Source organism: Ambystoma mexicanum, chromosome 2p (genome assembly GCF_040938575.1).
Source record: "Ambystoma mexicanum isolate Mex_15411 chromosome 2p, UKY_AmexF1_1, whole genome shotgun sequence".
Lineage (NCBI taxonomy): Eukaryota > Metazoa > Chordata > Amphibia > Caudata > Ambystomatidae > Ambystoma > Ambystoma mexicanum.
The window spans coordinates 563,906,743-563,927,020 of NC_090923.1; the positions used below are offsets into that span (position 1 = coordinate 563,906,743).

At 41.4% G+C, this 20,278-nt stretch overlaps 1 long non-coding RNA gene across 1 annotated transcript in view; it reads left to right on the forward strand.

Annotated features, from left to right (window-relative positions):
- The window catches only part of LOC138565901 (uncharacterized), a 78,625-nt gene extending 59,047 nt beyond the window's left edge, over positions 1-19,578 (forward strand). The window contains exons 3-4 of the long non-coding RNA XR_011301691.1: positions 18,763-18,975; positions 19,285-19,578. This is a non-coding gene — a long non-coding RNA (uncharacterized lncRNA). The remainder of the gene's footprint in view (positions 1-18,762; positions 18,976-19,284) is intronic.
- The last annotated feature ends 700 nt before the right edge of the window (positions 19,579-20,278 follow it).

The following is a 20,278-nucleotide window of genomic DNA, read 5'->3' on the forward strand; positions in this document are numbered from 1 at the left end:
ACCTCGTGTTTAAGCATCACGTGTTTTGTATTGAAGATCACTGCAGTTGCCTGCACCTATAGCAATCTTTACAATTGGTGCCCTGGCAAGTAATTGACTTATATATTATTGTTAATTTTCAAAGAGTATGTACTCTCTGAAAGACAACAATTTATATATAGAAACATGGGACCAAGATTGGCAATTTGTAAACACCAACGGGCTGGTAATATGTCCGGTGCTCTTAAGCGAGATTGCGGGCCACCCCCTCCCACCAATTCCCATTGGTGAACAAGAGAGTATCTCAAGTCTCCCTGTTGCATCTGTAGAAAAAGCAAAATCACAGAAGGATCACTATGGCCAAACATGTGATCCACAACCTTCAAATGTATTCCATACCGTTCCTCTCCGTGTTTTGTATTGTAGAACACGAGAGAGGACCTGGCTTTATTTTGGCCATGTCACACGCAGTGTTCATATAAAAAGACCGGGTATCTCGGCGCTCAGCTGACCACAACAGCTGATGCGCCCGATACGCCTCCTGGTCCGGAACACGCAGAGCACTACGCCCCTTCTCCCTGAGGCCGACTTGCATTTCACGTCGATCGGCGACATTGCTCGCACAGCTCACTACAGGCAGCAACTAGGTAAGAACCGAGGGACTTGTTCGGTGCTAAATGGAAAAATAAAAACAGCAGTTCACAATGCATTAATTTGCTGTTACCTACTCCTTCGTAGGTCGCACCCGCTCGTATGCAACTTCGGCTAAAAGTACCTTTCACCAACAAGGTAACAGAGTTGTTACGAAGTGTATCCACCTTTGCAGCCAATAAAAGGTAATAAGCCTACTTTGTGTCCTCCCATACAAACTACAAATATACTCCGTCCCGTATGCTTAAAGTCTCTTTTTTCTTTCCTGCTACAATTTCCATCTAGCAGCTTTTTTCAACAACGAAAACTTTGAGCCACACTGCTCTCCGGACGAAGCACGATTTAGTAATGAATATCGTGGTCACTTCTCTAAAAATAGAAATCATTACAGCATTAATATAGGTGAGTGCATGTCGACCTGCTGCCACATTTAGTGTTATAGGCAAACACCAAATTAACAAGTGATAAAATAGATAAAACTAACCACAAACCTATTTGAATTACAGATTCCTCTTGGCTTACTAGGACAAAAGGTTATCTTCTCCTTGGCCAATTCTTTCACTTCATCTAATATATAGGTGAGTGTACCACATTGTGTAATTTAAGAAAAACTTAATAACCACTTAAAAACGATTTCCTTGAGACACAAATGGTCTCTTCCTGTGGTTCCATGGCTCCATTCTCGGGCATTTTGCTCTAAACTACTAACGGAAAATGTTCCTTCCCTCTCCTCATGTATAAAAAAGTAACACTACATGCATATCTCTCGGCCACCATCAGTGTTGATAATGATGATGTGCACTGTTATGGAAGACTCTGCTCCTGCAACATATCTGTTTTTTTAAATGTAGCCTTTCAACCACTTTTTATTCATTTTTTTGCCTGTTTGTTTACTTTACAGTGTTTTTTTTGTCAAATAAATATGTTTACTAAGAAGTACTCAACACCATCAAGTTGTTGTATCACCTTGTTTTCTCGTGTCCTGAAGACGGCTACACCTGCATCAACAGACAACTGTTTTGTGCATTGCCTGATTTTTTGGATGCTTTTAGCCGAAACATATGTCGCCTTTCACAAATAGAAACCTAAGACATCTAATAGGTTTTTTCCTTCGATAGAGCTTGTTAAATCAAACAGCACTCTACTCTTAAAATGTTTGATGTTGCACATCTAGTGCCCATATAGTACTACTTGTCACGTACTAACCCCACACATTTTAGCTTTGTAAATAACTCAGCATTTGCTGTAATCACATTTAGATGTATTGTGAATGTTCTCCATTTTTCTAAGTGGAATTTTTAGATTAGCTTCATCATGAAGACAAATAAAACATTTCTTTGTTACTATCTAGTGGTTGTTTTTTGAGGTGCTTTTGTTATATGTTTCTCCATTGGCACAGTATTGAGTGTCATTGTGACACCCATACATTTTAAATAAGTGTTGCAGCAGCTTTTGCCTTCCTACAACAGGCATATTATTTACCTGAGTGTGGCTGGAAGAGATAGGGTTACCATCCCCTTGGCTTGTTCTTCTCATAGATCCTTTTTGATCCCTGAGGGTGGTATTCCTATAAACCGGATCTTCCCAATTTGTTAAATTAGTTAATTGCATTGGTTACATTTTTCCTCATCTCTGTCTTGTTTACCTTAATTTAATTTACCATAATTGTAGGCTTTTTCTCTTTCACTACATTGGTCCTTTTTCACTATGGATGATCTGCTGACAAACAGCTACGAGTGGCAGTTACTTTTTATAATACTACAAAAACTGAAGCCTCTGAAGTCAAAGAATCTTGTACTGGATCTGTTATGCTATGTTATTGGACATTTGTGTAGCGCCTTTTTTCCATTGGTATGATCTCAAAGCGCTGTGGGATGAACACCCTCGTGGACCATAGTGCAGGTCAGTGGAGTGAGTAGGGTAGTAAATGGTGATTGGGTGCACTGTTATGCTATGTTATTGGACATTTGTGTAGCGCCTTTTTTCCATTGGTATGATCTCAAAGCGCTGTGGGATGAACACCCTCGTGGACCATAGTGCAGGTCAGTGGAGTGAGTAGGGTAGTAAATGGTGATTGGGTGCACTCGGTATGTGTGCAGGCAAGCCGGTTTACATAGTGTATAGCTGCATTCTATTGCTAGGCGTGGTGTAGTGGTTGTGTGAGATCAGTAGAATGTGTGCAGCAAGGCCGATTCGACTTGGGGTTTGATGCATTCTGACAGTGGTGGAGCTTGTCATGAGATTGTGTGTAGCTGGGCCAATTTTCGTGGGGATAGCTGGGTTCTAAAGACTGTTGAGGTTTTCATGGAGGTGTTTAAATATGTGTGCTGCTAGACCGAATTAATCAAGGAGGTATAGCTGCATTCTATTGTTTGTTGGTCCAGAGACTAGAGAATTTGCATATTGGTAGTATGTGTGATTGGAGGGAGTCCCCTTTTCCTGATTATATTCCAGAGTCTGCCGAGGAGACCGTATCTCCCGTTTTAGAGGTATGGAGCTTTAGTTCTCCGAGAGACATTTGCGGTCTACTGTGGAGTTTGTTCTGATTACCAAGCTGGATAATGTCTTTCCCTGCTTGACAGTGTCATCTGTGTTGAGTTGCCTGATCCCAAACCTTTACTGGCTCAAGCGATTGCAGCTCTATGGTCATCCCTGTGTCTTGTTGAGTATGCAATTGCTAATTGGATTACACCTTCTTAGTGTGCAGATACATCCAGTTCTGTTCTATCTGACTTATAGGTGCATCCTAAATGTGATGATTGGTACTCAGTGAACCCCAAGGTCCAGCATCAGACCAGGCCTTGTTGTTGTTTTTGTGTCTGACTGACGTTATTACGTGAAGCAGAGGTTTGAGTGTTCCTGGTCTACTGTGTGGTTTGTGTATTGATAACCGGTGCGGCACATCAATGTCACTTGCAGGCGCTTCCCTTGCCAGATTCCTCACCTGATTTGAGAGTGTATTTCCTTAAAGGTGGAACAAAGTCAGTCAATTTCTAATGCTCTTGCATAAGTTCTAGTGGACCAATTTTTCCTGGTCCTGGGTATTTGTTTGCAGCAAGTGGATGGGTATTCCCATCCTGGTTTATGGTTTGAATTGTGAAATTACACTCCATCATTGTCCCTTGCGAGAGCTGAGTGTGTTACAGATATCATCTGTTAGGAGAGCATAGTGCATATCCACAAGAGACAAAGAGCAAGTCCAATCAAAGCTTCAGAACATAGGTGATAATGGGTCCCGGGAAAAGGAGTTCAGGGGATTAATTCCCAAACAGATCACGGCAACCATCACCTGATCAGAAAGCATAGTGCATACCTGGTGGACAACAAGATCAGGCCCCATCATATCGTTAGAACTTAAGTGCTACTAGGCTCTAGGTTTGTAGTTCTCCACAATTAATTTCCAGATAAGTAAGATTAACAAAGGTAAACATCTCCTAGACTGATAACGGAGTGCATACCTGGAGGAAGACAATGATCAAGTACAGTAATGCTGTAAGAGCATAAGTGCTACTAGGACTTGGAATTTTAGTCATGGTCATTAGTTTCCAGATAAATAGAGATACACATCTCCTGGTCTGAGAACGTAGTGCATACCCGGTGGAACACAATGAACAAGCACAGTCAGTGCAACTATGCGTTGGGTTTGGAGTCCTTGGCATTCATTTCTAGACTGGTTTAAGGTAGCACAATCAATGTGTTGGCGCATGAGAGCAGGTTCAAAGGTTGAATTTTATTGATCACAGGAGTCAGCTTCCATGTCCCATTGTTCTTATCTGCCCATATTGATGGGGTTCGAATCCATTTGTTGGCCGTTGGTGGTAGGTTGAGTAGCCAAAACGGTCACTTGCATGATTTTAGGGAGAACGCAAGGGTTTGAGTGCTCTACGGATAGCCAAAAAGACTATAGTCTTAGCTGTGTAGAATGCAGGGAGGCACTGAGTTGCACAATGTTGTCGCCAGGGTTAGGTAGGGGAACCCTCCAATCCTGCCTGAATTGGAGGCGGGAACCACTAGAAGGAGGGCCATGCTTGACCTCATGGTGTGGGTTGGGAGGTAAGGCAGAATCTTTTCTTGTAGGTATCTGGGGCCGGTTTTGTACATCGCTCGGTGAGTAATTTACAGGATTTTGAAGATGGCCTTTTATCCATTTGGTGCAGGGTGTGGAGAGCAGGTGAGATGCGATCCCTTTGTCCCAGTGCAAGAAGCAGTCTAGCAGCTGCTGAGTTTTGGACTCTTTGGAGTTTGTTTAGTTGGTAGGCTAGTGCACCCACGTAAAAGGAGTCGCATAGTCAAGTATGGACCTTGCTGGTTTCCAAAAGAAAGAATATTTATCTTCATGTGATTCCCATAAGTCCTGTCTCATGGTTCAATTGATATTTTGCCTCAAATCTACATACAAATGTCAATATTATGACAAAGAATAATATATGTATTTTGAATAAAATGGTGACTCATCCGAGTCCTTTTCTGTGGCAATTATATTTGAAATTAGGCTTCCCATGATGCAGTACACCAATGGAATTATTACATTTTGCAATACTCAATCATGAAATACTTTGTGAGAACATTGTGTAATACTGGTTTGTAGAGTCAATGTTAATACTTTTACCAAAGTACTATGTTCCGCTAGATGGTTCAATACCCATACATTTTTTTTTATTGCAATTGGTTTAATCAAACCTTTACCATTTAGAAAAAACATAAAGAAGTAATAAAAATGATAAAACAATGAATAAGAACAATACATAAGTCAATTACAAAACCAATTACATCAGATCAAATAGCATAAAAGAGGACATTTATTGATACATTCTAAAAAGAAGTAGTAAAGGATTAGCAGAGAAGTGACAGACTTCCTACAGGACAATTAATCCAAATCCTTTCAGCAAATCATCAAAGTTAATTTTAAATTCAACCCTAAACTTAAGAAAAATCCATATTCAACAATTCTTTATCTTACAAAGAAAAAATATAAGAATTAAAAGACCATGCTTCCCCACCATTTGTACGAATCCTAAATTGCCGAGTCAGGGGATACAATCACATTTAAAAGTTAAAACCGATATATGCTTTCTAGTTGGGGCCATACCCTATCCCATCTCAATGCTCTTTAAGAAGCCTGAAAGGACTAGCCCTTCACATGCATTTTGTACACTAAGGCAGCGTCTCCATATTGTATCAACAGAATAAAAAGCAAAATAGTTGTTTAAAGAACCCAGGAAAACTTGCCTTAGTTTCTTCAATGCCACATAATCCATAATGAGATGTCTTGCAGTTTCATCTTTTGCATCACAAAACCTGCAGTTACTTTAATTCAATGGTATTTGTTTCCTTCTGATTAGTATCTGCTTTGTAGGTAAAATATTCCATCTCAACCTTAAATGGATCCCACAGTGATACCTATTTGGAAATAGGAGGAGGATTTTAGAGAAGGATCCTCGTATCTTGTGTTCGTGGGTTAGATGGCTCGTTGAGGTATATGCATGGAATTGTTCTGTCGTTCAAATGCAGTCATGTACGAACAACTGCTTTTTTGTTAATGTAGGGTTGTTAATCAAAGTTTCCAAGTTAGAATCAATACTGTGTAGAGTGAGTTCACAATTGTTTTTAAATTTGGGCAAAAAGGTACTACACTCTATATTGTTTCCTAACAACTCATATAAGGTGTTACTCAGAGGATCCATCATTTTTGCATAGAGGGTTAACGTCCTCCATTGGACACGTGCCCAGAGCGAGGTATAATCCAGCTCAAACCTAATGGCTGCTATTGGAACAGTCTTAGGGAGACCAAGGATCCTCCTCCAGATACTACCCTCGATTTTAATGAGCGTATTTCTTATCGCACTAGGACACAGTTCTAAACCATATGTTAATTTAGGTACAATTTTACCCGCAAAAAACATCAGTGCCTGTTTGAGTGAGTACCTACCAAATTTTCTGTGTTTTTACTAAGATCCTAGCTTTTTGTATAAGGTTAATCAAAAGGATTTTAATGCCCATATGTGAAGCAAAAAAGAAACCCAGATACATGAGACTGCTGGAAATGTTCACGGTCGCTCCTTCAATACGCCAGGTTGGGGGGCAGACTTTTACGTGCCACTTTAGTAAATGATACAATTTTCATTTTATTAGGGTTGATAATTAGAACATTTTCTTTAAAGGTATCTATGAACCGTTGCAGACCCACTCTTGTGCAATCAAACAGTAGAAAATAGTCTGCATATGCAAGCCAAATGCTTGTAGCCCTTCATTAGTCAGGTATACAGCCACATCAGACAAATATTGATTAAAGATCCAGGGCACAAGGACACATCCCTGTCTAACACCACAATGGCATTGCACCCTATCCAACCATGTCCCCCTGCTGGCTAAATCGTACCTGGATTCCACAATTCTTGTAGACCCCTTCGATAAGTCTCTAGAGACCTAAGGGCAGGCCCCAACCGGACAATTTACACCAAAATTTTTTGCGATTAACGCAATCAAATGTGGCCGAGAGATCGACTGAGGCCATAAAAGTTTGTTCCATCTCTTTGATCCATGCATCTTCCAGGAGACATTTGAGGATCAGCACATTAGTTGAATGACCCTTGCGGAATCCAGTCTGGAAAATACTCAGCGGGTGGTGTTGTTTTTCCCAATCCAACAAATGCGTTAGTAGAAATGCCGAAATTATTTTACAGTCGGCATCTATCAGGGCGATAGGCCGGTAGTTTTTAGGGTCCGGCCTGCTCCCACACTTAGAAATGGGGACTACATGTGCAGTACTCCATGACGGGGGTGTGATTCCTGTCTTAAGAATATCCCTAAACTCTGGGTATAGAAGATTTGCCCAAAGGGTAGGGTCTGACTTGAAAGTGTTATTTGTGAGGCCATTAGGACCAGCTGCCCTAGATCTTTTAGTTTTTTTTTAATTAGGTCCACTACAAGGTTAATATTTAATGGGGGGGTCCCATTTCTCAAATGCTAGTTTTTTCCAATGAGCATCCTCCCCCTCAGCTTCTATAACTGTTATAGGTCCACATCTGCTTGTAAAAAATACCAACTAATTTTTCTACGAAATTGAATTAAACTGCGAGACCACATAGTTGGGGTCCCGATCATTTACCAGGGACCAAAAGGAGCCAACTTGTGCCTTTATTAGAATCTCCAGCATAGCTACAGAATCATGTTGTAATAGCTGATTATGTATAGCTTTGCAGAAGTTTCAAAATTTTTGTTTAGCTAACCTGATACTGCCTTTTTGGGAAGTCTCATCCAGTTTGGATTTCCTAATGTTACGTACTTCTCTCCTCATGGTAGTTTTTGCATGTGCAACCTCATGATTGTAGCAATGGGTCGGTCGTATATTAGGGGCTCTTTGCTTTGTAGCCAGACAGATATCAAGAATTACAGACCCATACAATTTCTGGATTTCATATGTATTATTATTACATGTAATGACATATAAACACAATATAAAAATCAAATAATATTCTGAATTAATTCTATTTCCTAGCAAAACATGCCCTTCTAGGGTTTCATATAAATCCTTGTGTTTCATATTTAAGATAAGACCAAAGTTAATTGTCCTGGTTTAACCCAGAAAAACATGTGTCCATGTATGTAATCAATTTTGCCTCTTCTTGCCGTAGTTTGAAGTCTGTGGAATTGAAGATTTCTTTGAGGAGAGAGGCGGGACAAGGGTCAAGGGGGGAGCCAGAATGTCGGCTGTCGGATAGTAGTTTGACAAACTCCTCGCTCGAGATGTGGTTGAAAGAGCAGAGGAGGTGGTTGGGGCAGAGGTACAAGAAGGGTTCAGGAATTCTGTGATGATCCTGTGGAGCTTGTTGCTGTGGCAGCTCTGGATTTATCTATTGTAATAGGCTTTTTTGGCCTTTTGGATCTTTGATTTGTAGATTTGGTGATGGTTTGCGTACACTGATTTGCTTTGAGGGGTTCTGCAGGCTCGCCATTTGCGCTCGAGGGAGCGGTTTTGAACACCTTCAGGTGGGGGATGAACCACTTGGGGGTTGGTCCTTTGCGGGAGGGTGCAGAGCTGGAGGGGATGAGATGAAAGTCGTTTAGCCAGGGGTCAAAGAGCACAATGGATACAGGTCTGTCTGTGGCTGGGAGTGAGGGGAGGGCACGTAGCAGGGCTTCAGGCATATCAGGTAATACCATGATCTTGTTCCAGCCCTTGAACTGAGATGGAGGGATGTAGAACGCCTTGGGAGGTGGAGGCAGTGTGTGGAGAGAGAAAGGTAGGCCTGAGTGGTCTGTCCAGCTCAGGGGTCTAGGGATGGGTGTGGAAATGAGGTTGGAGGAGCTGAAAATGGCAGCAAGGGTGTGGCTTGCAGTGTGGGTTGGTCCTATTATATGCTGGGTAAGATTGAGTGCAGTTAGACTGTTGAACACAGGTCGAGTTATAGAGTTGTTGGGCACATCAAACCAGATATTGAAGTCCCCCTGTAGAGTGAGTACTGAGTGGCTAACTATATTGGCTGCTAGCAACTCACATAGGCTGTTGGTGAAATGTCTGTTGTATCCGGGGGGCCTGTAAATGAGTAGGAAGCTGTGGGATGTTTTTACCCATGCATCCAAGCCCTACAATAAAACTGTGCAGTACTGGCATGGAAAACATCATGATGGCCAGAACTCCCCAGAGAGTCCACAGGGAAAACATGAAGAATAGGCTGCCACCCATTTTTGCCTATGTTGTGAGCACAGGAGGGCACTGCCTAAAACCACCAGTGGTCTACACACACAGTAGCCTGAAACCATTGGGAATGGCAATGCTGATTGCCAAAAAAGCAACTCAGAACAGTGGGGAATTCATTTTCTTAATCCCAAAAATGGTTGCATTACCAGTACTCACCACTATCAGAAAGCCGGCGTTTTAAAACCACCAGACTTTTGTGTAAAACTGAACAAATGAAACAAAAACAGACCAAGGAAAGACTTGCTAAGAGGTGGATACAATGTAAAACTATATTCTGAAATGACTTGAAGGAAGTAATTATTTAATGTATATGTAAAAATTGTCAGTTTGATTTGAATGTAGAAAACTGGGAACAAAAAGTGACATTTAGCTGAAACCTGGCTTAATGAAACTGGATTCTGCCTGACAACTACACCCGACAGGAGTTGAAACCTGCTCAGCCACTCCCCTTGCCAAAAGGAGTTGTAACCTCTCTGATTAGATTAGGGGTGGAGCAGCTGGGGACTACAGGGAGTTGAACAAAGGCCTGTCCTGGACTCAGGCAAATGTTATATTGGGGGGCCGTAAAATGGCTTCCTCTTAGGGGAAACTGGGAGGGGCAGTGCCTCTGCTAGCAGTTGAGCTTGGGGGAAGTGGATAAACCAGTTATTCCACCCTGTGATGTGGGAAGCCACACCCCTTTTTGACCAGTGCATAATTTAAAAAAGATAGATAACTCATAGTGCGGACTTGTCAGAATTATATAAGTAATATAATTATTTTTGTGATTTTTCTGTGAACATTTTGAGAGGCGTTAGGACCCTGTGGTGTATTCTGGGGGTTGCTAGCGGAAAATAGGGTCTCACTCCAAATGTCTGCATGTTAAAAATCTGACACTTCATCAATTAATGTCCATACTCCTTGCACACATGTGTGTAATTTTGGGTAAATGTCCGATATTGCAAAACCAGTTAAAAAGCGCAAAATGTGTCATTTTTTAATGCAAGCCCCCAGGAAGATCAGAGGCGGACAAGCATGGACCATAAGGAATATATAATGTGCACATGTAATTTCAACAAATTGTATATCTGGGAAGGATGTATTTGAATCAAATATAGATTTGTAGGCAAACTGACCAGGGGAGGATCCTCTGACCCATAAACAGACTTCATCATGCTGACAATCCCTTTCCTTCCCCCAATCATGGGAGAGGGGAGAATTGGGCCAATGACAAGTAGAGAAGGGCAGGCTTAGCTAGGCCCAGGCACACACCCATTTTCAAAACACATAAAAAGAGACTGCTGGGACAGGTAGAGGGATTCAATTCCATTTGCTGCGGAGCATGCTGACCGACGACTTCACATCCAGAGATCCAGACTTCAAATCCAACAATCTCCAAAGACCAGAACTTTACTTCAGAACTTAAAGCAAGGGCCTAAACCCACAAACTGAGAACTCTTCTCAGCAGGCCTCAGCAACCTTAAAATCATTTGCGAACTATTCCACAGCCGGGCGAGCTGTTTGAATTCTTTTGCCAAGACCAATTGCCAGAGACCAGACCAGAGATCCAGAGTGACCCAGACCGCTGTGAGCAGAACCAGAGAGCTGACCCAGATCACTGTGAAGTGCCGAGACCAGAACCGGAGTCCAGACCAAAACCTGACCAGATCCGTGGCGAGGCCTATTTCAAATTTATATTGTGAGTACCTAGCAGAACTGTGCAGAACCAATCTCTTAGTTAAAATAATCTAATCCAAACTATTTTAACCTAAGTAGAACTGCCTCCTAGAAATCGTGTCATCTGTCATTTTTAAAGCTGCAAGCTGTCACCTGTCATTTTGAGTTTACTTTAAATCCGAAAAACTACCTTTATTTAATCGTCCGTATCTCTGGAACCGTTTGGGCTAGGAACGAAATTTAACTTTCATCTGAAAGCTTAGAATCTAAGCTTTCCAACGAACCTAAAACTTCCTACTCCTTATACTTGTTCGGCATTCACGCACTCGCGAAATTTACCGCGATTTGCGATTTTGGCTCAATTTCTCCACTTGTCAAAATAGCAGCTCCATTCTTTCTTTTGTTAAAATCCGTTTGCAACTTGGTAATAACTCATAGAGCATTGCTAAAGTGAGCCTGAACTAATACCAACACGCATCTCCCACTCACCCTGAATCTCTAGAGGGAATTAAAATCAGTTGGCACATTTTCCCATCCACTGCCATCACATTTAAAAGCATTTTGGGCCTGTGTTTCAAACTCTTACCTGGTTCCTCTAAGCTTGCTGGGGGGGGGCTGAATTTCGTATTGTATTTGATTGCATTCCTGAGAACTGTGTGCCCCTCTTTCCATCTCCTTCCATTTCTTACATTGCATAGGGGAGGGGGGTGAATTGCCAGAGAAAAAGTGATTATCTTATCTTTTGCTAAAATCATATCAAGTATTCCTGTATTGCATTTTATTCCTCATTGCTTTTCCCTTGAAATCATAAAAGTATTTTTACTACTTTATCCATCCTATACTAACTCCTCATTGATTGTAAAGAAGTGTGCTAGTGCCAGATTACCCATTGTTGATCAACATCATATGTCTCGGTGTACTATCAGATATTAATTTATTATAAAAGTGTGATATATATATATATATATATTGTTTAATTTTTCAAATAAACCTTTTAATTTGCAAAACAAACCTACTTCTTGGCTCCGTGGGGTCAGGGGGATTCTAAGAAGGGGTGTTATACAAGGGTGGTCATCCAGAATAGTGAACTAGACAAGAAAATACATTAATACGGGTTTTCCTCAGCATCCCAGACTAGGCATTGACTTAGCTGTAGTGTTGATTGAATATCGCTTACAAAGCTGTGCGAGAGAGTGGGCAGGGGAGATGTTGACTAGTCGAGGTTCACAGTTAGCTGTGCAGGGCTGTGTTTTGGTGAAGGTGAAGGTGATGGGAATGTGTAGTTTGTGGAGGATGGCTATTCTGCCTCCTCTAGATGGTCTGTTGTGGGTGATGAGTGAGTAGTCATGTGGGAATGCTTTGTTTGTGATTGGTTTGAAATTGTCTGAGAACCATTTTTCCGTGATTAAAGTGAGATCAGGATTGCCGGAGGTTAGGAGGTCATAGATGCTGTGTCTTTTTTTGGCCACAGAGTGGGCATTGATAAGAAGGCAGGGGAGTTTGTGGAAAGTTGCGGGGGCAGTGCTTCCTAGGGTTTCGGGTGCTGGCTAGACTGGGTTGGTCAGTGTGGCTGACATCGAGATTACCAGATGGACGTCTCTGTGCAGTTCCCTTTCACAAGAGGCAAATAATCCTTAAACTCGACCACTAGACCACCGTTTTCTGCTATATGTATAGTGCACCATTCAACTGATGGTCTGTTTATCAGTTGTCTCTTATAACAACTGAGGAACATGGACATTTGCCCAAGGGCATTGCCCAAGACAGTAGCACGGTCAATGTTGGCAAGCCCTCATGTCCAGCCCCATAACAAAAGAGATTGGACTGTATACATTGGATTAGTATGTGATAGATCATTTCTGGTGCAGAAATAATGTGAACTATGCAAAGAAATCACTTTGCAAATATGCTCTGCTACCTCTCTGCCCCAGTTGCAAACATCCCTGAAGTCCTACCTCTTTGAGGGTTGCGGTCAGGTCACTGGTACCTAGCAAACTCTGGGCTTTGTTGTGTGGGAGATGCCATGTACACACTGCCCACAGCATGAGTACGGGTCAATAGCCTCTTATCTGATTCCTTTCGTTTGATGCATGGTACAAGACAGGGGGGCCCCCGTCACCAATGTTGTATGCACTCACAATGTGGCTGCTTGCTGTAGCGATTAGAGCAAACTAGGAGATTAAGGGCGTCCGGAGTGGAGAGGTGGTGTTTAATCTGTGCCTGTTTGCGGATGACATTCTGGGATATCTTATGGAGGTGGACTCCTCGCTTCCCAAACTTCTGGGACAAATGGAGAGTTATGGACGCCTTGCGGGCCTGAAAATTAATGTAGACAAATCCAGTATTATGCCTGTGGGTCCAAAATGCACCAGCCTGATCACCCATACTCGACACTCAGGGTTAAGGGTCAAACAGACGCAGACAAAGTATTTAGGCTGTGTCTCTTATAGAGATAGTCAAGGCCAACTTCGACCCAATGTTGGTAAAAATCAAAGAGGACCTTAGAAAGTGGGAACTCCTCACCCTTTCCTGGTACGGACACATGATATTGGTGAAAAGGAATGTCCACCCCCGCCTGCTATCTATCTTCCGACCTCCCAACGAGGCTCCCAGTGGCCTTCTTTGGTAATCTGAAGGGGGCGCTCTCGAAATTTGTATGGCAAAACAAGAGGCTGTGAGTGAAATGGGCCACCCTCACTCTCCTGCGTGCCTTGGGGGGTTATGGCTTCCTAAAACCGTACATTTTTTAACAGAATGCTCAGTTAAAGGTTGCGTTGGAACACGCGAGGGAGGAATTGAGAAAATAGTGTACCTACTTGGAAGACATAGTAGTGCACCCTTTAAGGTGAGGGATTACCCGTGGGCCCTCCTTCGAGCTAATTCTGGGCACGGCAAGGGAACCCTCCACGTTGGGTACTCTGTGGGACCTTTGAAGGGATAGCAGAGTTAATAGAGCTTTCTCGTCCTGGCCCTCGCCCATGGTGTCAGTTTTGGGTCCTCCATTCAATTGGGCGAGGCAAGGATGCAGTGTGCCCAACAGTGGCCGATGGGGGTTTTGAGAGGGTGGGCCAATTGTTTGAGGAGGGCCGCTTTAGGAGCTTTGAGGAGGTGCAGGAGGACCTGCAGCAGGACAGGATCACAATCTCTAAGTACCTAAGGTTAAAAGGGATATTCACTGACTCGGATTGGCTTGCCCATGGTACCCAGATTTCACCCCATTTGAGAGATGGTTGGACTGCGCTTCCTCCTGGAAGGGTTCCCTTTCAAGCATATATAAATTCTTGGTCTTGACCCCTGAGGTTGGTAGATACACATTTAATAGGTATTGGTGGATCTCTCAGCAGAGAATATTACGGAGGAGGACTGGGCTAGGATTTTTCAGATTACTTTACGCGGGAACCTATTCACCTCCACCATCGAACACAACTACAAGATGCTACAACAGTGGCATAGGGACCCATTGAATATCTCATGAATGTTTCTGGGGTACTCTCCTGTCTGTCCGAGGGGCTGTGGCTGGGTGGGTTCCCTCTCCCACATGTGGTGGCATTGTCCTAAGATACGCATCTTTTGGCAGGAACTCCTTAGCTGGATTAAGGAATACTCAGAGGTACAGCTGAGCATGGGCCCACTCCTGATGTTGGTGGGGATCCCAGACAGAGATTGGGAGGAATACAGGTTGCCTAGCTTATGTGAGGCCATGCTGAGGTCGGGGAGACTGGCGATAGCACAAAAGTGAGGTAAGTAGTGATGAAAGTTGTTTTCTTAAAAAGAACCATCCTAAGAGGGCGGCCTTGTACATTCTACCTAAGATTCATAAAAATAAGACAAACCCACACGGTAGACCGATTGTGGCGGCAATTGATTCTCTCCTAGAGGTCCTGTCAGTATATGTAGAGTATTTTTAAAAAACTTTTGTGGAAAAAATGTCATCCTATGTGAAAGATTTGGAAGATATGATCCAAATCAAACAAAGATTAGAGATGGGAAATGATGACATTTTGGCAACAATGGATGTGGAGTCCCTCTATACCTCCATTCCGCAGATGCAATGTTTGGAAGTGTTAGGTAACTATTTGGACAAAAGGTCAATGCCACATGTGCCACCCACGGGCTTCATTTTAGAATGCGCACGGATAGCCATGACGGAGAACTTCTTTATGTTCAAACAATCTCTGTACAAACAAAGAAGAGGGGTGAGCACGGGTGCTACTTTCACCCCCGATGTAGCCAATTTATTTATGGCACACTATGAGGAGAAGTTCATCTCCAGAAGAGGCAATCAATTGGAACAACTTGGAGATCTGTGCCAAGGCCTGAGGGCCTGGTACAGATATATAGACAATGTTTTTATTGTCGGGTCGGGGCACTAGTGACTCGTTAATACGGTTCCACAATTGGCTAAATACATGTGACAGGAACATTAGGTTCACGATGGAATGGAACAACACAGAAGTGAGTTTTCTGGATTTGATCATTAAAAAATCAGCAGAAAAGTTGGTCACTACTCTGTATCGGAAACCCACTGATAAAAATACATTACTTCATTTTTCGAGTTTCCACCCTATGGGGTTACGGCAGAACTTACCCTATGGGCAGTTTCTGCGAATTCTGACATAAACTACCTGGCTGTTTGATCAGATCCCAGTTACGATTAATAATCCTCTTGATGCCGTTACTCACCAGATTAAAATTGGTAACTCATACCAATCTCTCTTGTTTCTGTTTTTAACAAGGGGTCAGGCATATATCTCGATTCGTATTTGAAGCTCGTTTGAAATTATCTTTAATTAATTTCTCTGGATATCCTCTCTCTGATAATCTCTCTTTCAATTGTCCTGCATGTTTGAAAAATTCATTTTTTTCAGTGCAGTTTCTGTGAATTCACAACTTGGAGATCTGTGCCAAGGCCTGAGGGCCTGGTACAGATATATAGACAATGTTTTTATTGTCGGGTCGGGGCACTAGTGACTCGTTAATACGGTTCCACAATTGGCTAAATACATGTGACAGGAACATTAGGTTCACGATGGAATGGAACAACACAGAAGTGAGTTTTCTGGATTTGATCATTAAAAAATCAGCAGAAAAGTTGGTCACTACTCTGTATCGGAAACCCACTGATAAAAATACATTACTTCATTTTTCGAGTTTCCACCCTATGGGGTTACGGCAGAACTTACCCTATGGGCAGTTTCTGCGAATTCACAGAAACTGCACTGAAAAAAATGAATTTTTCAAACATGCAGGACAATTGAAAGAGAGATTATCAGAGAGAGGATATCCAGAGAAATTAATTAAAGATAATTTCAAACGAGCTTCAAATACGAATCGAGATATATGCCTGACCCCTTGTTAAAAACAGAAACAAGAGAGATTGGTATGAGTTACCAATTTTAATCTGGTGAGTAACGGCATCAAGAGGATTATTAATCGTAACTGGGATCTGATCAAACAGCCAGGTAGTTTATGTCAGAAACCCATGTTTGCGTTTAAAAAAAGTCAAAACTTAAAGCAAAAATTAGTGCACACATACCCCGAGAAAAAACGAGAACAAACGTTACTAAACCAGTGGGGACTACCGCCTATTGTGGGTCACCACAAGTGTGGTAATTGTATTGAGTGTCCTCTGACAGAGACAAGACTGGAGTTTCATTATGGCATTGATAAATGGCAATTAAGGAGTCACACTAACTGCAGAACGAAAGATGTGATTTATATAATCACTTGCCCCTGCGAGCTATTGTATGTGGATAAAACCACAAGAGAAGTGAGGCAACAAATAGGGGAACACAGGAGTTACATCCGCAACAAGGTGGCAGATACACCCCTTGTGGGCCACTTTGTTCAATTTAAGCACACAAAGATGGACCTTAAATGGTTTGCGCTGCAAGGGATTAGACCAAAAAGTAGAGGGGGCAATATGGCCACAGTCCTTCACAGAATAGAACAGCGATGGATCTATACACTGGACACAGTGAAACATGGGCTCAATGTGTCTGTCTAATGGAATGCACTTATAGCACACTGATTGACTGTAGACCTAAGCCCCTCTTCAGTGGGGTAAGAAAAGGGTAATTTGGTCATGAGTATTTTGAGTTATAGCCTCTCGTGCTTGTTGGAAGTGGTTTAGAAAAGTTTTAAACATGGTAGGCTGGGTATTATAATGAAAGGAGCGATGGACCCATGTGATATGACTCATACTCATGACTATGGAGGTGTAGTATTGTATGATAAACACTGGAAAGTATGGCTATGCTAAACTACACGTGAAGCTGATAACCCTAACGAATAAGAGATCTTGGTAGGTGCTCAATCAAGATGTAAATTACCTATGTCGGCATGATGTAGTAGAGTACAGCTATATTAGCTATAGTATGGCTAAATACCTAGTAGGTTGGAACCATGGTTTGTACTACAGGATATGCGGTAAGCGCGTAGTAGAACAATGATCGCTTTTGAGTGACTATGTAAGAAAACCTGAATCTTCAGGTCCAAACATATTCTAGAGGCTGTAGATAGTTTACTACTTTGATGTACAAGGTGAAAGAATACTTAATAACATAATGTACTACAGGATATGTGGTAAGCCCGTAGTAGAACAATGATTGCTTTTGGTTGACCATGTAAGTGTATCCTGAATCTTCAGGTTCTAACATATTCTAGATGCCGTAGAAAATTTACTAATGTAATTTACAAGGTGAAAGAAGACCTAATAACATAATAATTTCTTTTGAAAAAAAACAGACGCAAAACAAATTTAGCTTGTATTAATTATGTTTAAGGCCTTGAGAGATCTAGATAGAAATAATAAGTGATTCTTTCCATCATGAATTAGACTGTCAATGGCTTTTGTGACACAAGGTAAAAGGAGACAGATACGCTGTCCTCTTTCTATGAACATGAAAATTGACTATAAAAGAATGATACGCCATGCGGTCTCTTTCGTATTGCGCATGCGACCGCCCCCCCGCGACCGAGTATGCAGTGGCATTAACTCCGTAAGAAGTTACAGATGTAGACTAGTCCTGCTCGCGGTAAGTACGAGAATGATAAATAGATTACTCTACTGGAAGGAAATCACTATGTAGCCACCTATAGAGGAGTTTATTGTGATATATGAAGCGTGTAGTCTTTATATGTAAACAAGGATAGTGGATCAAGGGTATCCAATTGGGAAACAACAGATAATCAAATGGGAACGTGTATACTTTACATATATGCTGATCGAGGATATCTAATGGGAAAACAATAGACAACTAAATGGTAGTTATCTTTGGGAGTGCTAGAATGCATAGATTTGTGAGAATGTTGACCTTACCGAGAATGGCATAACTTATCGATCACGATAGACAGAGAGGAAGGAGTATTATATATCTCTGAAGTGGGTCTAATTAAGAGATATCAGAAATGCTGAGTGATTCGATTAATGTATGATGACAACAAGAAACCTGCAATTATGGTGCCAAGATAGGCTTACATGATAGAGACATGGTTTTTGGAAATCTGTGTTATAGGATCTTATTTGGAAAAACCTAAAATACGCCAATGCTTTCAGTTAAAGGGAATTGTTGAGGGCATGACAAATCTGAAACAACAAGATTGAAGTTGTCTAAGCTTGAGGGTGAAGATAAAGAGGGGATATCATGAAGAATGACCCTGAATCTTATATCTAAAAAATAGATGTAAGTAATGGAATTCACATATGCTGGTCAATCCTAGAAGGTAATGAGAATATATACAGGGTGTAATGGAAGATTCTTTTTGCGTTTTAGGATTTTTTCTAAACAGAACTATAGAGGCGACCCTATTCATACTGATATAGGATTGGTGAAGACGAAATAGAGAAGCAACCAAACAGATGGTGCTTTGCATTGGATTGTAAAAATATTCCAAGAATAGATGGAGGTTGGAATGTGAACCCTTTCTTCATTAAAGATATGTTTGTGACCAGAAGGCGACTCAAGGTGCTCTGTGGCATTACTGAAGTGAGTATCTGCTGCTAACAGTGAGCTTTCTTTGTCTGATATTTAAATATTGATTTTAATTGGAAGACCTGATTTAATGGGGTAATTTACATTGCATCCTTGTGGGCGGGTCCATATGTGGTGGGATACATTCACAGGTGTGATGAGGATTTGTCCACTATATTGGCACTCTCATTGTAATTAAGAAACCGGGATAGTGCTGATAATATGATTACTATTGAGACTCATTTGTGCTCACATTTAGTGATATATAAATAAGAGGGGATGACAGTATGACAGAACTTCTAATAGGTTTTTATTGTTTTTTAGGTGGTGTGGTTCACCCTACATTGTGAAATGGGAACCATTGAAATTCCTGATGAAAGTTGTATTATCAAGTGGTCACTATTGTTGAAGTACTGTGGAAATAACTATATACAGATCAAGTTACCCAATAACAGGCAGAGGGAACTCAACAGTGTTAATATTTAATATGGTTTATGGCAACCAAGTGGGTCATCAGTATTTGTATGAAGTAAATTGTGGTAAGAGAGAGTGAGAATGAATGTATGGTAGGAATGAATGTATGCGGGTTGATTTTCAAATGATCACATTTTATTGTGAAGCTACATTGCTAAATATGTGATGAATTTTTTTATGATTGAAATAATAAAAAGAAAGTTGAATTTGGACTGAGGCATTTATTGGTATATATAAAAAGATAAATGCATATGATCTGTCATCCTCTATCCTATTGGTCCATTGTTGTTGTTGGAAGTATTTAGCCTGAGGGACCAGGGATTTGAATCAGGCACCCCTTACTTTTTAGATATATCAGAGCACCGGGATAAGGGAGCCAATCCAACTCCGAATCAGTGCTAGGTCAGATGATCACTTTTTAAATTCATGTTTCACCACCCCTGAGACTGTTCATTATATTATTGTTCAATGATGTCTGAACACGCTGACAAGGAGAATGTGGGGAGGAGCGAATGGGGTTATTCAGCTATGAGGTATTTGAAGGTCTTTATTGTTGATACTGTTTAAATGCAAATAAATACTAATGTTTTTTTAAAAAGCACTTAAAAAGGAACAGGTGGCTAAAACTAAATTAGTGTGTACAGAAGATAAGACCAAAGGATTTAATGAATTAAAAAATACAATGAGTACAGCTCCTGTATTAGGGATTCCAAATTACAGTGAAGAATGTTACCTATTTTCCCATTCAAATGGGGAACTCGTGACAGCAGTCCTTGCACAGAAAACGACATTAGGAAATCATCACAAACCTTTAGCTTATTACAATGGGATTCTGGACCCAGTT